This window comes from Cibotium barometz, chromosome 63, assembly GCF_041138505.1.
Source record: "Cibotium barometz isolate CiBa-2024 chromosome 63, ASM4113850v1, whole genome shotgun sequence".
In the NCBI taxonomy this organism is placed as follows: Eukaryota; Viridiplantae; Streptophyta; class Polypodiopsida; order Cyatheales; family Cibotiaceae; genus Cibotium; species Cibotium barometz.
The window spans coordinates 18,664,253-18,678,612 of NC_141108.1; positions in this window are offsets into that span (position 1 = coordinate 18,664,253).

The following is a 14,360-nucleotide window of genomic DNA, read 5'->3' on the forward strand; positions in this document are numbered from 1 at the left end:
TTGTTTTTTTACCTAAGTTTAATTTTTGTAAACACCTTGGAGAAAGAGATGAATGAGTACTGCAATCAATCAAAAGCTAAAATGGCTTACCATGATGAGTGGCTAGGGTTTGAATAACACCAAATTGCTGATTAGGACCTTGATGTCCTACCACTGCATGGATGGTGGTACACTCTTCTTCAGCCATTTCCAAAGTTGGTTCTTCATTTATAGCACAACCCACATGCGGGCAACTGCTCTGCGGCCTCTACCACATCCACCACCTCTTGTACCTTGGTGAATGGTAGTTCCATGGCCCTGATTTGCTTGACCACTTTGAGGAAAGGGTGTTGCTATCTTGGGGCAGTTTGCCTTAAAGTGTCCTGGCTTGTTTCAATTGAAACACACAAGGGCGTCTCTAGAAGAAGCAGCATATGAGGAGGGAACAAAGGAGTTGGTTTGCCGACCTTGGCTAAAGTAGGGAGTATTTTGTTGGGCTTCTTGTAAGACTAATTGTAAGACTAATCCTTAGGGTTTGATTCAGGGTGAGATCTCTTCTGAGGCCTAGCTTTGCCAGACTTCATCTCCTTCCACAAGAGGTTTTGCTCGTATGAGAGCATCTTGCAATGTTCTCAGCCTCATTGCTTCGAGGTGGGAATCCAAAGGTTCATTCAAGCATTGGCAGAAGTGAGCTACTTGTTGGGAGGTGGTCATGGATGGGGCATACTTCTGGAGAGTGATGAACTTCGAGTAGTATTCTTGAGCCTAAAGAACTCATTCATCTTGATAGATTCATAAGATGGGCGAAGATACCGCTCCTTCATAGCTTACTTGATATCATCCCATGTTTGGGAGTGTTCATTAACTCCCTTGTCATGGCACCATTGCTTCCACTAGAGTTTAGTATCTCGAGTGAGGTGAAATCATACAAACATGGACTGGTTTGCTGCTCTAGTACTGGTAGCTGAGAAATAATCATCCATTGCTTTAATCCATACTTTGACATCCTTCTCAATCTTTGAACCTTCCCCCTTAAAGGTGGGAGGTTGCATCTGTTTGAGTAGGAGCTTCTTCTCCTCGGTATCTACGCATAGCGCATTGGGGAGAAGAGGCTGATCATCCTTACCCCATCATTGCAAGATTAATTTAGGATCATGAGATTCATACTTTACACTACGCTCATGATTTTATAAGTAAAACTTTGAAATCACTTTATTTCTCAAATATTTACAAGGGTAAGATTTATTTCAAAGATTTGAGACTAATATAATTAGTTTTATTCAACATAAAAGAGAATCCTAAGCTCAACTAAAGCACAAGACTTGAGCTGTCCACATAGGTGAAGTATGGGGGTTTTGCCATGGTTTCTAAGATACGGAAGACTGATGGTAGGGGAGGTAGGCCTCTAGAAGAAGAAGCATATGAGGAGGGAACAAAGGAGTTGGTTTGCTGACCTTGGCTGAAGTAGGAGTATTTTGCTGGGGCTTCTTGTAAGACTAATCCTTAGGGTTTGATTTAGGGTGAGATCTCTACTGAGGCCTAGCTTTGCCAGACTTCATCTCCTTCCACAAGATGTTTTACTCGTATGAGAGCCTCTTGCAATGTTCTCAGCCTCATTGCTTCGAGGTGGGAATCCAAAGGTTCATTCAAGCCTCCTTGGCAAAAGCGGGCTACTTGTTGGGAGGTGGTCATGGATGTGGCATACTTTTGGAGAGTGATGATGAACTTTGAGTAGTATTCTTTCAAGGTTAAACTGAGCTGCTTGAGCCTAAAGAACTTATTCATCTTAATAGATTCATGAGATGGGGGGAGATACCGCTCCTTCACAGCTTACTTGATGTCATCCCATGTTTGGGAGTGTTCATTAACTCCCTTGTCATGGCACCATTGCTTCCACTAGAGTTTAGTATCTCGAGTGAGGTGAAATCATGCAAGCATGGACTGGTTTGCCACTCTAGTACTAGCAACTGAGAATAATCATCCATTGCTTCAATCCATACTTTGACATCCTTCTCAATCTTTGAACCTTCCCCCTTAAAGGTGGGAGGTTGCATCTATTTGAGTACGAGCTTCTTCTCCTGGGTATCTATGTATAGTGTATTGGGGAGAAGAGGCTGATCATCCTTACCCCATCATTGCAAGATCAATTTAGGATCACGAGATTCATACTTTACACTACGCTCATGATTTTATAAGTAAAACTTTGAAATCACTTTATTTCTCAAATATTTACAGGGATAAGATTTATTTCAAAGATTTGAGACTAATATAATTAGTCTTATTCAACATAAAAGAGAATCCTAGGCTCAACTAAAGCACAAGACTTGAGATGTCCACATATGTGAAGTATTGGAGTTCTGCCGTGGTTTCTAAGATACGGAAGACTGATGGTAGGAGGGGAGGTAGGCTCTAGATTGTGTTGTGTTCCATAATGGCTACTCTGTCAGTAGATAAGACTTGCATTACTTAGTGATATACCCAACGATTCTATGGTATATGGTTCCCCTCTATGGTCACATAGCTATCGGGTCAGGGACTACCCATGAACCAAACTAAGCGGATCTTCAGTTTCTCGATCCAATAAACTTGTTTTAAAACATCCTCTTTGGATAGAAGAGGGATGAGGGAAGGACTTCTCGAGTATCGCACCATGGTATCGCGGAATTCAAAATTCAAAGAGCGATACACATTGGAAGACTAGGAATCTAGAGTAAGTGTCTTCCTCTTCCTATAATCATTCAATCACCAATTCAATTATTCTAGTAAGGTATTTTGTCATTCATCATTATGTTAGGTAAAACATACATTCTAAAACAATCTTAAATGACAAATCCTAGGAACTAAGATCAACTCTTATACCAATTATAAGGTTCCCCCCCATCCTAAATAGGGGAAACCTTAAGATAGTCTACTAGATCTAACCAAAAAAAAAATCCTACTCATTGACACCTCGACCATGTAAAGATGCAAAGATACGATTAATAGGTAAGACCTAGCTAGTTCTATCCCACAGGGAGACTGTGGTCTCCTAAATATCTCTTAAAATCAAATCATCCATAGAGTGATTGACCTTAAATTGGGAAACCTCTATTCTTGATTCCTAGAAGTAACGCTTTTTTTTCCCATCTATGTGAGGCACAACCACTGGCCTAATCCTCTAGAGTAGGGTTGCCCAGAGACCTACTTACCTAATGTAGAGCTTTCAATTAATTCTGTTGGAAAGCTACTCGACTGATTGGGTCCACCTATCCGTAGGAGGATGGTGCTGTCAGGGCATTCCATCCTCCCACTTTCCACCCAACTCACACGAAAACAAGGGATTTAATAAAATAAATAAATACAACGTTCAACTCTATCCATAGCCAAATCCAGCCTCTCTTATTCCTTTACTTTATTATGTTGATGATCTAGAATTCGGCCTTCTAGCCTCTATAGACTGGGCAATCCCTATGGAACCATACACCTCGTTGTTAGTAGCTGGCAAAGACTCAAGCTCGCATGTCGCCCTCTCAGGTTCCATCGCTTAATCCTCCTGCTCCTCGGAGGGATGTCTGCACATTAGGGTGGGCTTATTCACCGCACTAGCATGGGCTCGTAGAACTAGGCAGCATGCATAACACGTGCCTAAACTGGTGAGTCTCATCTTCCCAATGGTAGCAGGGATACCTTGGGGCGACTTTGCGCTTAGCTAATGTCACTACGCGGCTACACAAGCACGAAAAATGGGATTAGCATCAAGCCGGGGAGAAGATGTACTTGTACTTGTACTTTAACTTAATCAAGATAACAACACAATTGTTTAACTAAACCATAGGATATGAGAAACAACATCATCTTCTCGAGAAAGCAATAATGTCACAAGAAGTTTGTTATTTCAAAGCAAAGAAAAGTAACACCTTCTTTCTTGCTTAATTAATGCTATCATTAAAAGTTTTTTAAAAAACCTCTTTTTAAATGATTATTAAGCTAATTTGGCCATTAGTTCCTTGTGGGATTCCCAAGGGGAGATCTCATTGGGGGCTGCATCCGGGGCATTTCCTCTAGGGTCATTATTATGCACGCTTCTCGAGGTGGTATTTTAGCATCTTTGAGGAGGTGCCATTCTTTCTACCTTTTTGTAGCCCATGTTGCTGCCACAAACTCAATGCTTTAGTCGAATCCCAAATCAAAGTTTGTTTGCTCACTTACGAGCATAAAATTCTTATATGGGAACCACCTCTAAGAGCCAAAGTATGCTTGGGGGGGAAAGGTGTCCTTAAAGTGGAATTTGGGGCGCAAAAGCCTTAGAGGGAGAGAAGGGGAGTTCTCCCTTAAGTCTATTCACACGGGGGGTGGGGGGGGAGAGAGAGAAACTAAGGACACCCTCTCCTCAACACGAGGGTGAAATGTTGAAAAAAAAATCTATAGAGCCTACTTGGAGATGGGTTGAAAAGGGCTTGCTGGGAGAGGGGCTATAGAGGGTTGTCGGGTACACTCTCGCATAGTGTTAGGTACAAACTGTCGGGCACAATTTTTGCACAGGGTGTCCGATAACGGGTAAGTACAGTTTGTTAGAGTACCGGCCATGGGGAGCTAGGGGTTTATATAAGAGCTAGTATAGGTATGGGTGTAGGGAAATGGAGAGAAAAGCAGGGTGCAAAGGATGTTGTATGGTGAAAGTATAGCAGTTTATGGCTCCATGAGTATGGGAAAAGGGACGGTGCCTTTATGCGGGCAAAAGGTGAGGTACGCATGTACCTTCTGGGTCATTGGTCACTTGGGTGTTCACGTGGCGGTGAGTGGGAACTGTACGCAGGGGCGATCGGCGGCCTTTGGTCCTTGCACAATCATTGTATGAGCACCCGGGTCGGTGTACAATGTCTTTTTGGGGCAGGGATCCTTTTTTGGAGTGCCAGTCTCAATATGCGTGCTGGTGCACCCGGTGGGTTGAATTTATTTTTAAATGAAGCTGTTCGAGGTGTTTACGTGGTCATAGGGGTGCAGTCTGTTTATCAATCGGACACCTGGACATGCATTTATTAAGGTCGAAAGGTTATTGTACTTTAACTAGAAATCTTCATATTAGGCTTAATCCAGTGTCCGTTTTGAGTGCTCTAAAATCCTACCACATTATCCTTTCCAGGTGTGATTCCCAAAAATCCACAAACCTTGCAAATAGATTTAGGAAGTGGCCATTCTAGTATATCCTTGACCTTAGCGAGATATACTGAGATACCATCTGGGAGATAATGAATCCAAGATACTTAATCTGATGAGTAAAGAAGGTATGTTTTCTCTTCATAGCATAGAATTTATGTCTACACAGTAATTGAATAACTCTATGCACATGCTCCTCGTGCTCTCCCACTGACTTGGAGTAGAATAAGATGTCATCAAAAGACAAGCCCAAATTCATCCAAGTAGGGACTAAATATATCTTACATTAGGCGGTTGAAAGTTGAAGAGCATTGGTTAACCTGAATGGCATTACAGTAAAATCATAGTGGCCATAACGGGTATTAGAAGCTGCCTGGGTATATCTCTTTCCTTGACTCTGATCTGATAGTAACTAGACCTCAAATCTATTTTTGAGAAAACCTTGGCCCCATGAAGCCTATCAAGAAGCTCGTCGATGTGAGGGATAGGATACTTGTTCTTGACAGTGTCCGTGATTTAGCCCCCTGATAATCAATGCAGAGATGAAGAGTGCCATCCTTCTTCTTTTGGAAAAGAACAAGTGCTTCCCAAGGAGAGCTACTGGGGCGTACAAATCCTTGCTCAATGAGTGGGAAAGTTACTCCTTGAGCTCCATGGCTTCAGGAAGAGACATCTTATAGAGTGTTTTTGAGACAGGTTGAGCACTAGGGATCAGCTTGATTTCATGATCAACTTTCTCGAGGAGGTGGTAGCCCTATAAGCTTGTCAACAAAGATGTCAGAGTCGTCTTGGAGCCAAGAGGGTTTTGATTCTTTACTAGGCTCAACAGCTTTGTTGAGCTTAACTAGGAAAACTTGTTGTCCCTTTACGTGCTCCCTTGAGAAGATGTTTTGCTTTGACTACCCTAGACTTAGGTTTACATGTCTTCCTCTGAACTAATAGTACTTGGTTGTGCTCATTTTTAAAAGAGATACTCCCCTAGTTACAATGAATACTAGCATTGTTTGTGATTAACCAATCCATCCCAAGGATCCCATCGTAAATACCTAATGGTAAGACCCTAAAATGGCCATGACTTTGTTCATTACCCAATTCAAAGTCAAGGTTTCCTAGAGAGTGGTGAGATACTATTTCCTTTCCACTAGCTAGTTCAACAATCATTCTCCTAAACTGGTTTTTGACCCAAGTTTAATTTTTATAAACACCTTGGAGAAAGAAATGAATGGGTACTATGGCAATCAAAAGCTGAAATGGCTTACCATGATGAGTGGCTGGGGTTTGAATAACACCAAATCACTCATTAGGATCTTGATTCTACTGTCCCATGGATGGTGGCAGGCTCGTCTTTAGCCATTTCCAAAGTTGGTTCTTCATTTATAGCACAAGCCGCATGGGCAACTGCTCCCGATCTCTCCACCACCTCTTGCATCTTGGTGAATGGGTTCCACGGCCCTAATTTGCTCGACCACTTTGAGGAAAGGATGTCGCCGGCTTGGGGTAGTTGGTCTAAAGTGTCCTGGCTTGTTTGCAATTGAAACACACAAGGGCGTCTCTAGAAGAAGTAACATATGGGCGGGGGACAAAGGAGTTGGTCGCCAACCTCGGATGAAGTAGGGAGTATTTTGTTGGGGCTTCTTGTAAGATTGATCCTTAAGGTTTGATTCAAGGTGAGATCTCTTCTAAGGCTTAGCTTTGCCAGACTTCAGCTCCTTCACAGGAAGTTTTGCTCATATGAAAGCATCTTTCAATGTGCTCAACCTCATTGTTTCGAGGTGGGAATCTAAAGGTTCGTTCAAGCCTTGGAAAAAGTGGGTAACTTGTTGGGAAAGTGGTCATGGATGGGGCATACTTTTGGAGAGTGATGAACTTCGAGTAGTATTCTTCTAGGGTTAAACTGAGTGATCTCACGACAGGTTCTAAATAAAATACTTATGAAGGAGAATGTGCATATCGATACATCTCACAAGCACCAAATAAATAAAAAAATCCAGTAAGAGTACAAAATTTTCTAATGATGAAAGACACTAAACAAAATACTCTAAACAAGTATGTGCATATCATTACATCTCACAGGAGCAAAATGCATATTAGTACATCTTACATGCATCAGTACTCAATCATTGTTTATGGAGATAGCTTAGCATGGGAGAAAGGATTTGGTAAAATACTTAGGTTCGTTTTATTTCTGAATCCTGTCATACATTATAATTGCCTAAATTTATACGAATCCGTCACATACTATGATGCCTGGCTTTCTCATAATGGATAAGTTTTATGAAGCCCAAAAGCATATGACATGCCCATGCAATCTATGAAACACCCATACATCTAGCTGCATGCATCTATACATGTCCATGTTCTCACATATGCAGAGGTTAGTATGTTTTCTCATGATGGATTAAGTACTATGAAACATATGCAAAAATAGATTTGCTTTTAACATAGACCCTTGATATGATTGCAAATTTTTCCCTAAATGATTCTAATTCTTGGGGACTATTGCTTAAAGCATAAGACATTCACCTATTTCCCATGCCTATGGTCTCTATCTTAGCAGTTATATGCATCATACATTTTGGGGGTTCTAAATCCTAGACTTGAATTTAAATGAAATTATTGGGACTTCTCAACACATACTATAGATCATTAGTTATGACCATGGGGAGGATTTAGAGGTGTTAAAATGGATAGTATATTGAAACAAGGTCAAGCTAGGGGTTCTAGAGCCTATAAATAAAAACCAGTGCTACCAGTGGATCCGAGCTACAAATCGTAAGTTATGGCCAAGGGGAGGGTTTGTTAGCATGCCTATAGTATCTATCTTAGCAGTTATATGCATCATACATTTTGGGGGTTCTAAATCCTAGACTTGAATTTAAATGAAATTATTGGGACTTCTCAATACATGCTATAGATGATAAGTTATGGCCATGGGGGGTTTGGAGATGTTAAAATGGATAGTATATTAAAACACGGTCCATTTTGGGGGTTCTAGAGCTTATACATAAAAACAAGTGGTACCATTAGATAGAGTTTAAAAAACCACACACTTTTACTTTTTAAGCTCCTCAATCCGTGCTACAGATCTCAAGTTATGGCCATGGGGAGGGTTTGGAGCTGTAACATCCCTCCCAAGCCATGTAACAATTATCTTTTAATATAGGTTTCAAGAAGAAAGAGCGTGCACTTCGAGAGAGACTATATGATGGCTAGAAACATTAATAAAGTGATAGAGTAAAAATATTAGTTCCAAAAGTTTGAAAAGAAATAAGAAGATAATAAATCTATAAGAGATAAATATCTCCAAAAATAGAATTTCAAATTTAGATGATAGAAGGTCATATTTAGAGTACATGCACACTTAAATATGGAAAAGCAATGTGTTTCTAAAGATGGCACATTTGCGGTTATATACAAATGTTTTTGCCTTTTCTACCTATGCTAGCTTGTAGACCGGATGCCTTCCGATTCTTTGACTAACTACATGACCATATTCTAAGTTTTATTAGAGAGTTATGGCCGAAACAATTCGCTGGTTCTGTCAGGGTCTCTACACAGGAAAACTGTAAGAAGCAGCATTACCCTTAAGGTGATTCTAGACCTTGAGATGTATATATATATATATATATATATATATATATATATATATATATATATATATACATCTTCATTCTCACTTGTGCATATGCTTAGACGCTGGTGGAGTCCTCACACACATCATTTTTAGCAAAGAGTTGTAATTACTCAGAGTTAAGGATGCGAATAACATTGCGGAACCAAGCAACATCTCCGTTGAACCAAGCAACATCTTTGCCGCCAAACGACCAAGTAATGCCATCGTGTAGGCACTGCCACCGCCGTCAATATCGTCCAGGTTAGAAACGCCCTTTAAGTTTTGCATAGACCATTGCATTACGCGACCTAATAAGATTAGCAAGTCCTACATAAAAACTTACCTAAAAAAAGAACAAGAAGGGCATATAACAATGGCAAATGCTTTAATAAAGAATGTCTTATCGCAATCTCAAGTTGAAAAGACTGTTTTCTCTTGTTTGATTGGCTGTTATTACCAATTGATCGGTTTTTGCTGGTCCACCCTGAAGCTATCATCTTGCTTTGGGGGAATAACCCACTAGATGCTCGGAGTTGGACCCATCTAGGTGGATGAGCTCTGCTTACTTCCAGGTGCGAGGGGCAAGTGGTGCAAATAAAAGCTAGCTAAGGGGCACACCCCTCGAGGGGGAAGGTGGGACTCAGTGCAGACCCTGAGTTTTAAACGTCACCGCCCACGCCAAGGATGAGGGAATTGGGGACCCACTTAGTAGTTCTCACCAATTGGGGAGCTCACCAATTGGGTGAGTGATTTTTGGAGTTCTAGACCTTTCCATGAATAATTGCTACTGCATGAACCATGTCACCCATGTTGGTGTGAGGGTTGCCTGGGAGCACGTGAATAATGTAATGAGCAAGTGTAATATTATGACTGTGTTTGAAGATCCATACTGTTTTGGAAGAACTGTCTTAATAAACCAGTGATGGGAAATAATTAAAGAACATATTTTTATATGTTTCACAGTGTGGTAGGACCTAATTAGATAACAAAAATGATTGGATGAGTGGGTGGATGGATGCCCCGATGGCACCATTCTATGGATGCGTGGACCCGATGAGTCGGGTAACTTTCCAACATAATTATTATTTAGGATCCGTAATAGAATAGCGTCCAAACAAGTCCGTTCTAGGAGAATGACCTAGTGGCTGTGCCTCATAAAGAAAAGAGGAAAAAGGCATTGGTTTCTATGTACCAAGTGTGGACTTGTTCCATCCTCGATCACACATTGAGTGCCGATTGATTAGAGGCATAGATTCCTATTAGAATAATTACGTTTTCCCTCTGCGAGATAGAGTTATGTCCCTTCATTTGCTTGTATCCTTGTATTTCTAAGAGATGGAGGTGTTATCAATCGAAGACAAAGGGGACTTAGCTACCCATCAAAAGGATCCCCTTGAGCCAGCTAAGGTGGGGACCTTACAGGAGGTGTTAAAATAGACTACGTATAGAAATGTGGTCCATTTTGGGGGGTTCAAATCCTAATATTTAAGGCGACAATTGGGACCATTAGTGGGTAGAGCTTACAAATACTGAGATGAGACATGAAAAATGGCTCATGCTTTTGTCATTGGTGGATTCCATCGAAAGACTGAGATTTGTAGTTTATGCTTACAAGTTTCCTGAGGCTTTAACCAGCAAGTCTCTTTGTGTATCTACAAATATTAGACCAAGGTGAAAAGAAGACAAGCTGAGGCAGCTACTTGAAGTTTTTTCCCAAAATTTAGGGACAATGAGGCTTGATCTTTGTGATCACTCCTGGACCATCACCAATGGAGATACAAACCTTTGCACACCTTGTGGATGCGTGGTAGCTAGAGAAAAAAGCAGAGTATCTATGATGGGTACACCTATTGGTAGGCAAAAGGTGACACATGAAATCTATTTCCTAGCCCATATGTCACCATAGTCACCGATCAAGAAGGCATAAAGCAAGGATACCTATGAGTATATGCACCATATGGAGACCAAGCAGTCAACCAAGTAGTAAACACTAGTCTCTCTATTTCAAATTGGCACTCCAAGGCTCTTTCTGCAATAAATGAAAGAGAAATACAAGCAAATGATAGACTTAGTCAAATCAAGTCGAGGATGCTTTTCAACCACATTGAAGTGAAGAATTCACTTGCTGAAAACTTAGCAAGGATAAACATGATCCTTAGAGAAAAATATCCTCAACAAACATACGACCCATCTTCACCAACCCAGAAACCCTCTCTCACTGTAGAAATGGTGATGGCAATACAGCCTTACAGGGGAGATGACATTTGTCAAAAAAAGGCCATCATCAAAGCTACAGTAGAAAAATGGGAGGATGTTATGGAAATGTTTCGAGAGATGAAACTTGCCAAAAGACAAATGAAGCCATAATATCAAGTTTGAACCCAAAGCCTTACTTTGAAATAGTTGAAGAATTGTCTACAGATTCGGATGATAAAGAAGCCCTAGAATGTGTGGAAGCAGACACAAAACTATCAACATTCATGTTGCAAGAAGACCCTTCTGCCATCAATTTCTCAGAAGATGATATTGGATGGAGAGAATGCATCTCTCATGAAGACACAAATGGTTAAAATTTCCCTGAAGAAGAATATCACAAGAAGAGCCCCCTACATCCCAAATGACCAACCTATTTTTCCAATTGCATGGGTAATGGATGATGAAGATATGAGAGAAGGAAAATCCTTCACATTCCGTTGGGAAGAGAAAGTCGATGACTCTAAAAGGGTCTTTGACTACAACAGACAGCTTGCAAAAGCTGAACTCATTAGGAGCAACAATGGAAAGGTCAACATGGAAGTAGTCCCCTTTGAGAAAGCAAATCCATCAACAACAAAGCTACTAAACAAAGGAGAACTACAATCAATCAACCTAGATGGCCTTAAAAAGCAATAAGGGAGAGCAATCCTTGACAGAATGACTTCATATTTCTTCAGAAAAACTTCCATCAATTAGAAATATCCAAATAAGGTAATGCTCACCCTACTCACCTTCTTTGAAGAAAATCTGAGAACAAGGTGGTACAGGCTTCCTATAGAAATGCAAACCATACAGATGGGCAAAGGGATAGCCTCTCTTGAGAAGCTTCTACTTAGGCAATTTTTTGGAGAAGCAATTGATGAGAAGGAACACTATAGAAATCAGTTCTGGGAAATAAAATGTTGTGATCTAACAAGAATCAATGAATATTGGGATAATATTCAACACTTGATCTACCAAGGGCAACTATGGAATGATCTCTTTGCTAAGCACTTTTACATAATCTCTTATCCAAAGGAGTTATTAGAAAAGGTTGTTAAAGATCTTCAAACTAGAGAAGATGAAACATGTAACAAAGGTCCTGAGCAGCTTCAGATATGACGTTTGGAGAAGTGCATAGGGCATTAAAAATGATGAAGAGTGATAATGAAAAAGCAAGCATTTCATGTAAGCTTTGTGATACTTGGAATGAATCTAGGAACTATGGATGCAAGTTTGGAACAAAAAATTACTCTTGCAAGAAGTCAGACAAGGGAAAATACAAAGCCACCAAAAGGACACAAAAGGTTTTTCAAAAGAAAACCATTCAGAAGAGTCTTCAGAAAGAAAGTAGTGAATATAGGGGATGCATGCTTTCTTTGTAGCAAGAAAGGACACTATGCCAAATATTGCCCAAGGCAAGTAAAAGGAAAGTAAAGTCTCTTCTTGTAGAAAATGCAAAGTATGAATTGATTCAAACAAATTCAGAACTTGTTGGAGATATCTCCATGGACGTCCTCATAGACTTCTTAGGCTTATAAGAAAAACCAAGTCTTCCACCGCCGAAGAAGAATCCTCCTCCGACTTCGGAGAAGAACTAGTAAAATCTGCCTAAATCAATGCTTTCAAAACTAAACCTCATTTTCTTGGATGTGAAAAGCAAAAATGGAAGCAAATCAAGCATCAACATGGAAGCACTGATGGACATTAAAAGAAAAAGGATCATCAGTAGGGAAGCACTAGTGAATGCCCTCACCACAAGCATGGTGGAAATGACAATAATCGCCACTGCGAAATACCCGACTACAATGAAGAAGAAAAATTCCTCTACAACAACCAATCTTTAAAACAGTAATACAACAGCTTGAAGAAATACGACAACAATCATATGACTCAGAGGAAGAATATCCCAAAAAGAAGAAAAATCATCTCACCTTACAACAGGTAGTAGAAATAACAAAGGGATTTTATTTGAGCAGAGATGAATCTCCACGCAAAATTCCAATCAAAGTGAAAGGTAAATTCTAGAGCAACATGGAAGAGGTGATGAAGCTTAAAGCAAAATTGGCTGAGCAATCAGAAGAACTAAGACAAGTGACTTACTACTACAACCAAGCCATAATGGATAATCAATCATCTGCCCAGGATAATATGCAACTGAAAGTGTAGCTTGCAAAGTACCAAAAGGCACTTAACAGATAGCAAGAAGATCTTGACTATGGACTAGAAAAGAATAGTGAGAGCTCTTGGCCAAAATGAAGCTACTATAAATACAATGCACAGAATCACTTGCCAACTCCTTCGAAACTAGTATCAAAATTGTCAGTAACTCTCTCGATCATATAATTCTGGGAACAAGGCTCAAAACAGAGATTGCCGACAATCAATCTGTTCTTCTCCCCCTCGACATGTTTATCGACACTGGTGCCATAGTAAGCCTAATCAAGCCAGGGCTCATTCAACCCAAAGGATGAACAAATGCAAAATAGATGTCTTTTATGCAAATGGCACTAAAGGGCTAATCATAGAAACATTTCTCATGCATATCTTGATCAACAATCTAGCAATTCCGATTGGATTGTATGTTCATGAGAAGCATGACTATGATATTGACTTTCTGCATACCTTTGAAATGTATGTAGTATATCCTGAAAGAAACATCTTCAGAATTAAGATAAAAAAGGGTCATTAGAAAGATCTGAAGATAAAAGGAGTAGCTGCCCTTACCACATCACCCCTATCAAGAAGGTAGTTGAGCTACCAAACAAAGAGGATTCTACATGGGCATTCTTCAACACTGAAAGGCAAAGGTTTGACTACTCGGGGCCTCGCCCGCGGATGTCTGGACGAGAGGTTAGCCCGGGCGGTTCCTCCGAAGTAGCCCGAAAAAACTCCCCTCGCCCGGAAGGCATGGGCAATTCCACAATGGGAAAATCTTCTAACGGGGGAATTACTCTAACGAGTCAAAGTCTTAACTAGTTAAACTGATCTGCTAACCCAACCGAAGTCACATGGTTGGATCAAGAAGAGACTTGCACTTGGTCCATGGAATCATCGCTTTTTTCCTCATTTATGAGGCATAGCCGCCGCTGATCCTCTCCCACAAAACAAGGTCTTCTCAGGATTAAATTTAATTAACGTAACTAATCGTATCTAGTTGTTTCTCATAAGAATCCTCTGATCTAGCCTAGGCCCATGGGTTAGCCAACCACCTGCCGACCACTATATTGGTGGGATTCCTTTATAAATATTTGGTTGTGTTTTTGCCCGGGTATCGAGTGAAAGAGTTCCCAGGCCCCCTAGCCGATGATTCACGTAAAAATTAAGGTAGGCATACCACGTACACACCCAATATGAAATTGCTATTTGTAACAGATTCGACTGGCTGTAAATAATC